The sequence below is a fragment of the Scylla paramamosain genome, chromosome 17, assembly GCF_035594125.1.
Source record: "Scylla paramamosain isolate STU-SP2022 chromosome 17, ASM3559412v1, whole genome shotgun sequence".
In the NCBI taxonomy this organism is placed as follows: Eukaryota; Metazoa; Arthropoda; class Malacostraca; order Decapoda; family Portunidae; genus Scylla; species Scylla paramamosain.
In genome coordinates this window covers 3,847,501-3,862,500 of record NC_087167.1, presented here as the reverse complement: position 1 = coordinate 3,862,500, position 15,000 = coordinate 3,847,501, and the positions used below count along the sequence as shown (strand labels likewise).

Here is a 15,000-nt window from a genome sequence, read left to right as displayed (position 1 = left end):
GAAGAAGAAGAAGAAGAAGAAGAAGATGATGATGATGATGATGATGATGATAACAATGATAATGAAGATGATTAGTGGTCTACAACAACAACAACAACAACAACAACAACAACAACAACAACAACAACAGCAACAACAACAACAACAATGACAACAACAAACAACAGCAGCTACAGGGAAAAAAAAAATTATCAGAGAGAGAGAGAGAGAGAGAGAGAGAGAGAGAGAGAGAGAGAGAGAGAGAGAGAGAGAGAGAGAGAGAGAGCTAGTTCACAAATCGTCAGTAACAGGCAAATTTCCAGTCCTGACCTTCACTTCCCCTCTCCTTCTCACCCTTCCCCCTCTCACCCCTCCCCTCCCTCCACTCGGCATTCTTCCCCTCTTTCCTCCCCCTCCTTCCCTCCTCGCATAACTATTCCTTGCACTCTTCCCCTCTTCTCTCTCTCCCTCTCTCATCCCCTCTCTCCTCTCCTTTCCTTTCCCTTCTCTCCTTTTGCTAGTCTTCCCTCATCTCTCCTCTCTCTCCTCCTTTTCCTTTTTTTTCTCTCTTATGATCCTTTCTCCTCCCTTCTTTCTTCCTCTTCCCGTATCTTCTTTCTTCCTCCCTTCTTCCCGGCTTCTTATATCTTCTTCCTCTTTTCCATCATCACTACCACCATTACCACCATCATCGTGACTACCAGCTTACTTTCTCCTCCTCCTCCATCTCCTCCTCTCTTCCCCTTTCTTCCGCCTTCTTTCGCTGAAACAAAATACCTGTTCTTCCTCTTTCTCTTCTCCTTTCTTCCTGACTCCCTTCTGCAACTGTAGCGTGTGTGAGTGTGTGTGTGTGTGTGTGTGTGTGTTCTTGACTAATTGTACTCATTTTTTTGGGCAGGCTGTTTCACACATACAAAAAAAAAAGCAGTAGTAGCAGTAGTGGTGGTGATGGTTGTTGTTCTTGTTATTGTTGTTGTTGTTGTTGTTGTTTTAAAGCTGCTACCTGCATGCCTCGTTCCCTCGCTGTACGTACAAGACTTCCTGCTTACTCTTCCCCCTATGCTGTCCACCTCACTAATGCAGGAGTCAACAAGCATCTTGACTCTTTCATCCCTTTCACTAGTAAACTCTGGAGATCCCTGCCTGTTTCTGATTTCCCCTTTCCTACGACTTGTACTATTTAAAGAGAGGAATATTGAGGCACCGGAATTAAATTGGTCACCTAACTGGTATTTCAATCTTTTCACATTCCTGCCACACCTTGTTTATTTATTTATTTATTTATTTATTCTTTTTTTTGTGTGTGTGGACCTGGGCACCCTATTTCGCACTTACAAAAAAAGTGGTAGTAGTAGTAGTAGTAGTAGTGGTAGGAGGAGGAGGAGGAGGAGGAGGAGGAGGAGGAAGACAGTACCCATTAGTAGTAGTAGTAGTAGTAGTAGTAGTAGTAGTAGTAGTAGTAGTAATGGTAGCAGCAGCAGCAGTAGTGACAGTAGTACAGGTTAAAACAAGAACAACCAGCGATATTATAATCAAGTCAAGGTCGTGTAACTCTCTCTCTCTCTCTCTCTCTCTCTCTCTCTCTCTCTCTCTCTCTCTCTCTCTCTCTCTCTCAGGAACAGGCCAACACAGTAACGAATAAAATAAATCCAACTCCAACATAAATAAATCAATAAACAAATAAAGAAATTAACTAACTCAAATGAAAAAAATATAAAAAAATAAAGAAAACGATGCAAGAAAAGACAAAAGATGATAAAGAGCGAGAGAGAGAGAAAAAAAAAGAAAGAGCTAGGGGAGAGAAAAAAAAAGCATTTCTCTTTCTTATCTATGAGGAGGGAGAGGAAAGGAGAGACGAGAGAGGAGGAGAGGAAAGGGGAGGGGATGGGAGGAGAGGAGAGGGAGGAAGGGAGACAGGGAAATATGGAAGAATGCAAGAAAGATGGGGACAGAGAGGAAGGGAAAGTGAGATGGAGAGATAGGGAGAGGAGGGAAAGAAGTGATAAAGAGAGAGAGAGAGAGAGAGAGAGAGAGAGAGAGAGAGAGAGAGAGAGAGAGAGAGAGAGAGAGAGAGAGAGAGAGAGAGAGAGAGAGAGAGAGAGAGAGAGAGAGCGCAAAGAAAAAAAGGAGGAGGAGGAGGAGAAGGAGGACAACAACAACAACAACAACAACAACAACAACAACAACAACAACAACAATAACAACAACAACAACAACAACAACAACAGAAGAAGAAGAAGAAGAAGAAGAAGAAGAAGAAGAAGAAGAAGAAGAAGAACGAATGAACGAACAAGGAAAAGAAAAGGAAAAGGAGGAAGAATATAGAAAGAAACGAAATAACGGCACAACAACAACAACAACAACAACAACAAGAGAAACGAAAAAAGGCCAGCAGGAAAATTAGAAAGTGGGGTAAGAGGGGACGAAAGAAAGGGAGAGGGGGAGAGAGGGAGAGGGAGAGGGAGAGAGAGAGGAGAGAGAGAGACGCAACCTTAGCTCCTTAATGAGGCAGGTTCACCTTTCCTTATCAGCCCGACTCAGCACGTGGAGAGAGAGAGAGAGAGAGAGAGAGAGAGAGAGAGAGAGAGAGAGAGAGAGAGAGAGAGAGAGAGAGAGAGAGAGAGAGAGAGAGACGATGGGTATCAGGAAATGGAGCTGAAAGAGAAAAGAAAGGAAAGAAGGAAAGAAAGAAACAAGGAAGGGTGGAATGAAGGAAGGAGAGAGAGAGAGTAAGAAAGAGTGTAAAGGAGGTGGAACGAGGAAGAGGAGATAAATGTGCCGAGGAGGAGGAGGAGGAGGAGGAGGAGGAGGAGGAGGAGGAGGAGGAGGAGGAGGAGGAGGAGGAGGAGAGGGAGGAGGAGGGTAATGCTATTATAGAAAGGAAGATAAGAAAATATGAAGAAAGGAAGGAAGAAAATGAGAGCGAGAGCAAAAGAGAGAGAGAGAGAGAGAGAGAGAGAGAGAGAGAGAGAGAGAGAGAGAGAGAGAGAGAGAGAGAGAGAGAGAAAATCACCTCGAAGGAAGGAGGGATGAAAAATGCCGACGAAAGAAGAAAATTATGGGGAATTATAGGAAGAGGAAGAGAGGAGGAGGAGTGAAGGTGGAAGAAGAAAGGGAGAGGAGGAAAGGAGGAGTGATAGAGATAACAATGGAGGGAGAGAAGGGGGGAAAGGGGGGAGGGAGGAAGTAAAGCAGGAAATCGTGAGACCAAAGAGAGAGAGAGAGAGAGAGAGAGAGAGAGAGAGAGAGAGAGAGAGAGAGAGAGAGAGAGAGAGAGAGAGAGAGAGAGAGAGTGCTGAAAATATTTAATGAAACTAACAGATTATCTTAAAAATTCTCGCTTTATTATTTTTTCCTTCTTCCTCTTTTTCTTCTTCCTCCTCCTCAGTCTTATCTTCTCTTCTTCCTCCTCCTTCTCCTTCACTGTCTCTCTCATTTACATAATTTCCTTTCCTCCCTTCATTTCTTTTGCAGTCAATTTCTCCTCCTCCTCCTCCTCCTCATTTCCCTTTTCCTTTTTTCCTCTTTCCCTTTTGATCTTGCCTTTTTTTTCCCCTGTGTCCTTCTCTTCCTTCCTTCTTTCCTTCCTTCCTTTCCATCCCATTTAGTCTTCCTTCCTTTGTTCCTTTTTACAATCTTCGCTTTTCTCTCTCTCTCTCTCTCTCTCTCTCTCTCTCTCTCTCTCTCTCTCTCTCTCTCTCTCTCTCTCTCTCTCTCTTTCATTTCCATGTAATTAATTTTTGTGTTCTTGTCTTCTCGATTTTTTTTCCTCTCCTTTCTTCGTTTTTCTTTAATCCACTTCTGTTCAGCTTCTTTCACTTCATGTTTATCACTTCTTTCGTAATTATTCTTTTATTTTATTTGCTGTTCTTTCTCCCTTCTTCATTTCTCGTTCGCTCTTTCTCTTTTTTTTTCTTTATCTAGTCTTTCATCTTCCTTTCCTCCTTAATTATTTCTTTCATTTCCTTCTCCTCTTCTATTTTTCTCTTTGTTCTTTCACTCCATCTCTCTCTCTCTCTTTCTCATTTTTATGCTTATATTTAATCTCCCTTTTATTCTCTTTTGCTTTAATGTGTCTATCTTCTTCCTCGTCCTCTCTTTCTTCCTTCCTTCCTTCCTTTCTTGCTTCTTCCTTTCGTATCTTCCGTACCTTAACTTTTCATTTCGCTCGCTTTAATTACATCTCTCTCTTCTTCCTTCTTTTTTTCGCTCTCTTTCTTTTTTTTCCTTATCTGTTTTCTCTATTTTTCATTTTTTCTTCTTTCCACTCTTCATATTTCATTTTTTTTTATTCTTTCTTTTTCTTTTTTTCCCCTTCACATTCCATTATTCCTTTATCTTATCGTTCATGTTCTTTCCTTTACTCTCTCTCTCTCTCTCTCTCTCTCTCTCTCTCTCTCTCTCTCTCTCTCTCTCTCTCTCTCTCTCACCTGGCGGACGGCGCGCACCTGCTCAATTCAATCAATCAAGTCTTCTAACATCTACGTCAGGGGACAAATGCCAATCGTGTCTAATTAACTGGCTTAGGCACACAGGTATTCTCTCTCTCTCTCTCTCTCTCTCTCTCTCTCTCTCTCTCTCTCTCTCTCTCTCTCTCTCTCTCTCTCTCTCTTTGTCTGTCAAATTTGTCGTTTTACAATCACGTTTTATTTCTTTTTCTTTCTTTTTTTTTTGTTTAACCCTTTCACTGCTAATGGCTCATCTTTCCCTAACTACTTAACACCCTGACACATCCTTCCTTGTCCTGCAGCCACCTCCAAACACTGCACTGGCTATACATTACAAAGCCATTCTTTTTTAAACCCTTCCTTCTTGTAAATGCTTATAGAGACTCCATACATCGCTTTTAGTGCCGTGAAGTGTTGGATATCGCAGTGAAAGGGTTAAGGTTCGCGAAATGCTTTGTGTTTTTTTATTTCCCTCTAAAAATGAATATAGTTGACTAAATAAACAGGTAAGTAAAAAAGGCGTTTTTACTTCAAGGACAAGAATGAAGGGAGAGCCGCTGAGTTCGGTAAGACTGGTAATGATAACAATAATAATATCCATTTGTAACTGAGACGGCTCGAGTAAGAGAAGTGGAGTGGAGGAGTAACAGAATACGAGAGGGTGGATCATAATATGCAAGTGGATCTGCCTCAGGGTTGGGTGGACCACGCTGGGTGTTCCTCAGGGCCGTTGTTCTTGCGTGTGTGTGTGTGTGTGTGTGTGTGTGTGTGTGTGTGTGTTCCCAGTGGGCCAGTGTATCGCTCTCATCATCATTGTCCTCCTGAATATCTTGGCTGTATAAATCTTTCCTCCTCCTCCTCTTACTCTTACTCCCCTCCTCCTCCTCTTCCTCCTCCTCCTCCTCCTCCAGCGCCCACGACACGATGGCTGGAAATCTGATAATCCCTGACCAAGACAAAGTAAATTTCTCCCTGAGCAAACTTTTAGCGTTGTTAGATAAGGAAGGAGTACTTTTTTTCACTCTCTCTCTCTCTCTCTCTCTCTCTCTCTCTCTCTCTCTCTCTCTCTCTCTCTCTCTCTCTCTCTCTCTCTCTCTCTCTCTCTCTCTCCCCACACGCAAATCCTTACTTTTTAATTCGTACATCACAACTTCAAGGATGGGAGTTAAAAGCCAAGGATTAACCAATAAGGAGACTGGACTATAAACTTAGTACCACAGTGACAAAGGAACACTGAAGTATGTTCTGCCAAGCGTTTCCCTCTTATCTCGCCCACTTTTAAACAAACTGTAGAGGATTTTGCGTTTTCAAGGGTGCTGTCATGATTCTAGTGATGGTTTAACGAGGATTCTGCATCTATACTATATAATAGATTAAGGAATTTGACTGAACATCTTTGTGGCCTTTGAAAACGATCCTTATGAGAGAGCAATGCATTTTAAGAAAGAATACGTCAGTGAAAGAGGAGGAAGCTGGACTGCAGACTTCAGTTAGTGCCACTGTGACAAGAAACACTTAGGCATGTCTTCTCGAATGCTTCGGCGTCTTATCTCGACTCCTTCCGATGATTTGGGCTTTCAAGGGTGCTGTCATGATTCTGTTGATAGTTTAACCCTTTCACTACTACTTGGCACGTCTTTCCTTAATTACTAACCACTTTTTTCTTGTTCAACACTCACCTGCAAGCATTGTACTAGCTAGAAAATACAAAATCTTTTCATCTCCTTCCCTCTTGTAACACACTTATAAAAATTCCATGCATTGGCTGTAGAACTGTGAACTGTAGCACATCGCAGTGAAAGGGTTAATAAGGATTCCACATATATACTGGGAGGAAATACCTATAAAAACCAGACTACCCTACTACGCATTGCTGTGGCCTTTGTAAACAATTCTAATGACGGAACAATGAATGCGTTTAAGAAATATTACAAGGAGCCATGAGAGGGAAACTGCACCACAGACTTCGCGGCCAGGTGAAAGAAAATGTTTAGGTCTGTCTTCTCCAGTATTTGGCGTCTTATCTCGACTAATCTTAACAGGCTGTAATCGAAATAATTTGCATTTTTCAAGGGTCTTCTCATGATTCTGGCCATGGTTGAACAAGGATTCCGCATCTATGTTGAGAGAGAGAGAGAGAGAGAGAGAGAGAGAGAGAGAGAGAGAGAGAGAGAGAGAGAGAGAGAGAGAGAGAGAGAGAGAGAGAGAGAGAGAGAGAGAGAGAGAACTAGACTGAGCATCTTTGTGGTCTTTGAAAACAATCCTAATGAGAGAACAATGCGTTTAAGAATACAAGCCTTAATTTCACCAGCAATGTTTAGCTTGAGGAAAGTTTCCAAGACTCAAGTGCGCACAGTCATGGTTGACAGACGTGTAACATACCACACCCACTTACACAGTGCTCAGCGGTTCTCCTCAGCCCTGAGTCCCCGATCTGTTAAGAATCTATAAAGCCTTTGACTGCCACTTGGTACGCCTTTCACTAATTATCATTCAGTCTTAAACATCATTAGTTGTTCTATAGCCACATCCAATCTCTAAACTCGGTAGAAATTGCAAAATATATTCTTTTCACCCATAACTTTCTTGCAGGCGCTTATAAAGATACACTGCATACGGTGGTGATGATTGTCTCGTATGAAAGTGAAAGGGTTAACGCAGGTTTTGCCTGATCTCGGAGTATATCTACCAGGTTTTGCAATGAGACAGTCGGCAGCTAGGTCAGAGCACTTTTAGATAGCGAGAGAAAACAAAACGCAAATGCAAACTATTTAATTTCACCATCAGAGACACTCAAAGCAGTTTCCAGGAGTGTTGCCACTGGAATGAGTAATGCCGAGTCATGGAGTGATATCAACATCAGTACTTTTACCAAGAAATTGCGTCACAGGAGTGCGGTGGTCGTCACGAGGCCCTATCAGTGTCCATGAGTCGCTTCGCTAACTAACCACCGCAAGTCGAGTCCCACAACACCCTGGGGTCCTCCACCGATACCTCGTAAAGTAAGATGACGCAGCACGGCGGAGGATGATTCTCACACGCACAAAAAAGGGCTCATGTGTATTCTCTCCACGCCAGATGGCAGCGAGACGAAGAAAAAGAAGAAAACTGGGAATGACACGAGAAAAAAGAAAAGGAAAAAAAGAAAAGGAAAAAAAGAAAAGGAAAAAAGTGTAAAATTCGATCAGTCAGTAAAATTCCCAACACCTAGATCTAAAAAAAAGACGAAAGAAAGCAGTACACTCACCAAAACAACTCGTAAGCTTACCAACAGAGGGCAGTGACACCCATTCTAATCACACCTGTCACGGAAATATAGCGGAAACACCTGCCTGATACCTAATTCGAGATCCTCCAAGTTTTATCGTGTCTTTGTACAGGTGAGATAAGTAGTTACGTGATAAAATGAGGTCATCGCCCCAGGACAGTCATTGTGGCGGGCAGGTAAACAAGGATAACACACAAGGGCACGTCAGCAGCCACTCAGGGCGGGGAGGGGCGCACACTCGTCACGTGTTTGTGAGCCACTGGGCAGGAGAGTAACACTGGTCGAGGGGTGGGCTTAGGAAGAGCAGACAAACACCAGGAAAAAAACAAACAGGTAAACGAAATAGATGTTTACTGAGAGAGAGAGAGAGAGAGACTGAAAAAAAAGACCGCACAGTTTTACGCGCAAACACATAAAAAAGAAAAAAGAAAAAAAGAAAATCTGTAAAAGCATAGCATTAAAAGCAGACGAACGGTTCCAGATACAAGAAGGATGAAGGAGACAGTACGGAAAGAAACAAGCAAAGAAAAAAAAAGAAAGAAAGGAACAGATAAATAAACAAACAAAAATATATCTGAACATCTAAATAAACAAATATACAAACCGAAAAAAAAAAAACGAAAACAATAATATAATCTAACACCTTGACACATACATACATACATACATACATACATACATACATACATACATACAATAAAAAAAGCTAATTTATGAGAACAATTAAATAGATCTAAACTGAAGATATGAAATACAACTTTTATGTAAACATTCAAACAGACAAACGGGTTACACTCTCCACGTGTCCCCCTTTTAAAAAATAAATAAATAAATAAAATAAATAAAAATAAATAAATAAAGGTAGGTAAACAATCGAACAGACAAATAAACACACGCAAAAACAGATACGAAAAAAAATGACTTATGCAAACAACGTAACAAACATATACAAACAGAAGACAGGAAAAAAAAGGTACAGACAATTAAACAATCGGAAAAAAATAAAAAAGGACGAAAATTTGTAGTTAGGAAAGGACTTAACAAACATACAAACAGAAAGAGCAGGGTAAAAAAAAAAATGACAAGTGCGTAAAAACTAAATAAGAAACAAAAAAAGAAAAGAAAATAACAGAGAAAAATAGATGTACAAACAATTAAACGACAAACACAAAACAAAGATATGCAAAGAAAAAACAAAAAATGCCAACAAGTGAACACACACACACACACACACACACACACACACACACACACACACACAGCCGATCGCCTTGAAGACAGCTATACCCCGCAGCCAATGAGCGCGAGGCAAGCCAGTCATCAACAGCCCAATCAGCGAGCCTCATTAGCGCTAACGACCACAATTACCCTTCGTTTACCTTGTGTGTGTGTGTGTGTGTGTGTGTGTGTGTGTGTGTGTGTGTGTGTGTGTGTACTTATCGTCTCTTTGTATATTGACTGATGTGGTGGCATTTGTGACTACAGGTGGTGGTGGTGGTGGTGGTGGTGGTGGTGATGAGAATGAAGGTAACAACACTAATAATAACGAGAATAATAACAGTCTTTACTACTACCCTTATTATTATTATTATTATTATTATTATTATTACCATTATTATTATTACTATTATTATTATCATCATCATCATTATACCAAATTATCGGCAGAGTTAATCACGCAGTAAATAACAGAAAAATAGTCATTCAATAAATAAATATATAAAAAAAAATAGTGTTTCTGCAAAGCGAAGACGAATAAACAAAATAAATAAATAAATGCATAAATAAATAAACAAAAGAACGAAGTGTAGAAAAATAAATAAATAAATAAATAAATAAAGATAATATTTTAAAATGTATGACACAAAAATTGAGAGCATCAAGTCACGTGACAGATATTTGATGTGCACAATTGTAAATATTTTGCACCTCAGGGGAGAGAGAGAGAGAGAGAGAGAGAGAGAGAGAGAGAGAGAGAGAGAGAGAGAGAGAGAGAGAGAGAGAGAGAGAGAGAGAGAGAGAGCTAAGAAAATTGTAAAGCGGAGGAGGTAGATAGCTTTTAACCTTAACCTTGTTTATCCACTATTCTCTCTCTCTCTCTCTCTCTCTCTCTCTCTCTCTCTCTCTCTCTCTCTCTCTCTCTCTCTCTCTCTCTCTCTCTCTTGCGGGTAGGTCGTGACTCACCAATTTACACACACACACACACACACACACACACACACACACACACACACACACACACACACACACACACATGATGGTGAAGGACAGAGAGAGAGAGAGAGAGAGAGAGAGAGAGAGAGAGAGAGAGAGAGAGAGAGAGAGAGAGAGAGAGAGAAATGACAGGTAATAAAATAATATTACCTTCTTCTTATTATTATTATTATTATTATCATTATTATTATTATTATTATTATTATTATTATTATTATTATTATTTACACTAAGAACAAAAAATGCACAGAATAAAAAAAATCCATGAAACAGAAAATGGAAAAAAAAGTAAGAAAATAATCAATAAATAAGACCACGAAAAAAATAAATAAATAAAAAAAAATATAAGTTACAATCAATAACACAACTACAGCAACAACACATGATAACAAACACACACACACACATACACACACACACACACACACACACTCATCACAACAATAACATTTACACACGTCGTCTGTCAGCCATTAACCTGTGGCAATTACGTGATATTAAAAGCATACCCCAATGCTCTTCTCCCCCCCCTCTCCTCCTCCTCCCCCCCAATAAACACCTGCACACACCTTCCCGATGAATGGCCTGCCCGCTGATTATGCAGATTAAAAACAGTTTAGTCTGATAATGTGTTGGAAAAGGAGGAGGAGGAGGAGGAGGAGGAGGAAGAGGAGGAGGAGGAGGAGGAGGAGGAACAAGCACCTGAAGCCCTCTTGTTGGTCCATAAGGGTGTGTTTGTGATAACCTATATCGCTATCTAATCTTAAGTGAGAGAGACGTAATGTGGAAAAAAAAAAAGTGGAAAGGAGAGGAGAGGAGAGGAGAGGAAAGGAGAGGAGAGGAGAAGAGAGGAGAGAAAAAAAAAAAAAAGATGATGATAATGATGATGAACAACAACAAAAACAAGAACAAAAACAAGAGAAAACAACAAGAAAAAAAACAAGACCAAGAAAAGAAAAAAAAAGAAAAAAGAGGACAAGGAGGAAAAGGAGAAGGAAAATGAAGAAGAGGAGGAGGTGCTCAAGTGTGCATACAAGGATGAATAAAGCCTCTGTAGAATAAGGTACTCAACCCAGGAGAGGGAAAGAGCCGGCGGGGAGGAGACACAGAGCACTTAAGAACATTATAGCTATTTCAGTACAAGTGGTGTGAAATTCCTAAGAGAGATATTCACAAGAGAACAGCGTAAGTACTCAGCATACTCCGTGTAGAGAAGAAGAAAGAGTTGAGTGTCGTTGGAGAAGAGGGGATAGTTGTCTGGAAGGTTGTGTCGAGTGGATAGAAAAATGAGTGTCACTGGAGAAGAGGGGATAGTTGTCTGGAAGGTTGTGTCGAGTGGATAGAAAAATGAGTGTCACTGGAGAAGAGGGGATAGTTGTCTGGAAGGTTGTGTCGAGTGGATAGAAAAATGAGTGTCACTGAAGAGGGGATAATTGTCTGGAAGGTTGTGTCGAGTGGATAGAAAAATGAGTGTCACTGGAGAAGAGGGGATAGTTGTCTGGAAGGTTGTGTCGAGTGGATAGAAAAATGAGTGTCACTGGAGAAGAGGGGATAGTTGTCTGGAAGGTTGTGTCGAATGGATAGAGAAGGAACTGAACCACATTGAGTTTGCCTTTCCCTTTTTCAGTGATTATAGAGAAATTAGAGAGAAGTTAAGTGCTCTGTGGCTTCTCCGCGTTACCGGCGCTTCCATTCCTGCTGGTTTGTATGTGTAAGAACATCCAACTCAGCAGGAATCAAACTATTAAACAAGAGTAGTACGTAAAGGGTTGTTAAAGGCTGAGGCTGATACTGGCGCATGACGACTACACGGTGGAAGAAGTAGTGCTTGCTCTCTCTCTCTCTCTCTCTCTCTCTCTCTCTCTCTCTCTCTCTCTCTTTGTGCGCGTGTGTGTGAGGGATGACAAAAATTCTTCCCATTTCTTTTTTTATAAGGGGGGGATGGAGTACGGGGGTGACCGGGAAGAAAGGCCATTATAGTATCCTTCGTTATTTTTTTCCTTCATTTTTTAATTTGAATGGAGCAAGGGTAGGGACTGGGGGAAAGACAACTACAAGACTCTATTTCCTGAATTTATTTATTTATTTATTTTGAGGGCGGGGTGGGCGGTGAGGGGAGAAGAAGGGAGGAAACAGCTTTTTAACTTTTTTTACCTCGATTTTCTGGAGGGAGAGGTGGGCAGACAGCAATTAAAAGGCACAAGTTCTTTTTTCTTATTATGAATTTCTTTTTTGCGCCTTGGTCTAACATGCGGCCTTGTAATAAAGAAGAAGAAGAAGAAGAAGAAGAAGAAGAAGAAGGAAAGAGGTTACAGGGTTACATCTGACAAAAAACAAAACAAAAAGAAAAAAAACAGTGAAAGTAAGACAAGCACAGTATGTTTTACTTCGCTGCTCACCTGTGCGTACCTTATGACCTTCCTGCCGCGCCGCTGTAACTCATTCCCTCCCACAAACCTCAAGTTCCGCGATCATTACTTACTTACTCTGGCATCACCCCTTCTCTCCCTGACCCGCTCAATGAGGTTCCGCTACACTGGATCTGCTTGCTTTCTTCCCTCCTTCAGTTAGTCAGTCAGTATTTCCCCCTTCAGTCATCAGTCAGTCAGTCAGTCAGTATCTTCCTTCAGTCAGTCAGTCAGTTAGTCTTCCCTTCCTTGCCTTGAATAACGGGTAAGTCATCTCCTCCATTCCCCCAATAACGAGATGTGGGATTTGGAGGGCGTTCACAAGGAGAAGGAAGAGGAGGAGGAGGAGGAGGAGGAGGAGGAGGAGGAGGAGGAAGTTTGTATACGAAATTATTTAGTGATTACCTCCTGCATTTTATCATTCTTTTTCTTTCTCTTTTCTTTTCATTCCATGTGTGTGTGTGTGTGTGTGTGTGTGTGTGTGTGTGTGTGTGTGTGTGTGTGTGTGTGTCAATATGTTTCAAGTATTTCTTTCAGGAATGTTCTTATTAATTTATTTATCTATTAATTTGTCGTTTATCACCACCACCACCACCACCACCACCACCACTACTACTACTACTACTACTACTACTAATACTATTACTATCATTTCTCCTCCTCCTACCACCACCACTGTCACACAAGGGTTGGTGGAGCGTTGGTTGGCAGATCGGAGTGAATTAACAAGACCATGTACAAATTGCACGGATCACTGGCTGCTTTTTGTGTCTGTGTGCCGTGTAATTAGCGTGTGTGTGTGTGTGTGTGTGTGTGTGTGTGTGTGTGTGTGTGTGTGTGTGTGTGTGTGTGTGTGTGTGTGTGTGTGTGTGTGTGTGTGTGTGTGTGTTGGTTGACTCTATGGAGAAAAATAAACGATAAAAAAACCAAACTTAACTGCCTGCATAGTGAGAGAGAGAGAGAGAGAGAGAGAGAGAGAGAGAGAGAGAGAGAGAGAGAGAGAGAGAGAGAGAGAGAGAGAGAGAGAGGGGAGGGGGTGGTGATACCATGATAACAAAACAACACACGAGCTTGGTGTAGTTCCTGTATACGAATGAAAGGAGTGTACACACACACACACACACACACACACACACACACACACACACACACACACACACACCTGTCACATGTTCTATCTCTCTTGTGTGTTTGTTTTACTATTTTTTTTCTTTCTTGTTTCCTTTCCGTTGGTGGTCTGATTGTTTGAATGTCTGACTGGCTGACTGGTTGAATAATTGAACGTCTGCCTGACTGTCTGATTTGTTGGCTGAGTGAGTGACTGATTGAGATTGACTGACTGGCTGAGAAAAAAGAAAAAACTGACTAGGTAGTGACTGACAAACCGGTTAAGTGATTATTGAATACCTAAGTGACTGAATATTTTAATAACTTAGTGAGTGACTGATAACTGACTGATTGGCTGGGTAACTGACCGTCTGGCTGACTGATTGAGTGAGTAACTGAGTGATTGACTGTGCGACTGGTTGACTGAGCGATTGATTGACTCATTAAGTGATTTGGCGAGTGGTTGACAACTGACCGATTGACTGACGGATTGACTGAGTGAACGACTTCCTGACTGTACGATGAAATGGTTGACTGACTGATCGACTGACTGGATGACTGATCGACTGACTAACTGACTGAATGACTGAACAGTTGGCAGATTAAGTTAGTATTGACTGACTGACTGATACTAAATAAATTACTTGACTGGTTACTGAACTTATTACATTCACGAATTAATAGTGCAAGTTATATGACAACTCAAACAAATTCGCTGACTAAGAAACTGAATGACATTAAGATATACTATGACTGTACACATATAGACAGACAGACAGACAGACAGACAGATTAGCAAAGTGAATGAATAAGCATGTCAACCTACACACACACACACACACACACACACACACATGCACAAAGCCAGTATTAAAATCTATTAATAAAAAAATATGCAAGTAAAACATACATAATTAGGTTTGGCAAAGGTAAGAGGGAGCGAGAGAAAGGGCGTGAGAGGGAGGGATTGAGGGAGAGTGGAAGAGAGAGAGAGAGGGCTTATCAGTGTCAGACATTAAATGATAGCATAAAAAAAAAGAACAATAAATAATAAAACTTGGTTCTTTACGTGTGTGTGTGTGTGTGTGTGTGTGTGTGTGTGTGTGTGTGTGTGTGTGTGCATGGATCTTATTATTATGTATGAATGTACGTTCGTTATTTTTTTGCTCGCTTTTGAAAACACACACTCACGCACACACACACACACACACACACACACACACACACACACACACACACACACACACACACCACGCGCGCGCGCGCACGGACACAAACACTGACATTGCATTCTGTTCCAGACTAAACAACAACAACAACAACGACTACTACTACTACTACTACTACTACTACTGCTAACTGCTAGTGCTGCTGCTACTACTACTACTACTACTACTACCACTACTGGCGTGATCAATGAGAGATGAGCCACACTTACGTCACAGCGGCGGGGACCAATCAGAGGCCTGGGTGGCGCCAGCAGCCAGCCAATCACCTGGCCAGGAAAGAAACACGTGACAGAGAAATCGTAATGAAAAAATACTATGCAGTGATTGCAAAAAAATATACTTATACG

At 41.2% G+C, this 15,000-nt stretch overlaps 1 long non-coding RNA gene across 1 annotated transcript in view; it reads right to left on the bottom strand.

Moving 5' to 3' along the window:
• LOC135108655 (uncharacterized) overlaps positions 1-15,000 on the bottom strand; it is a 72,792-nt gene that overhangs the window by 55,888 nt on the left and 1,904 nt on the right. Inside the window, exon 2 of the long non-coding RNA XR_010272376.1 lies at positions 14,863-14,919. This is a non-coding gene — a long non-coding RNA (uncharacterized LOC135108655). The remainder of the gene's footprint in view (positions 1-14,862; positions 14,920-15,000) is intronic.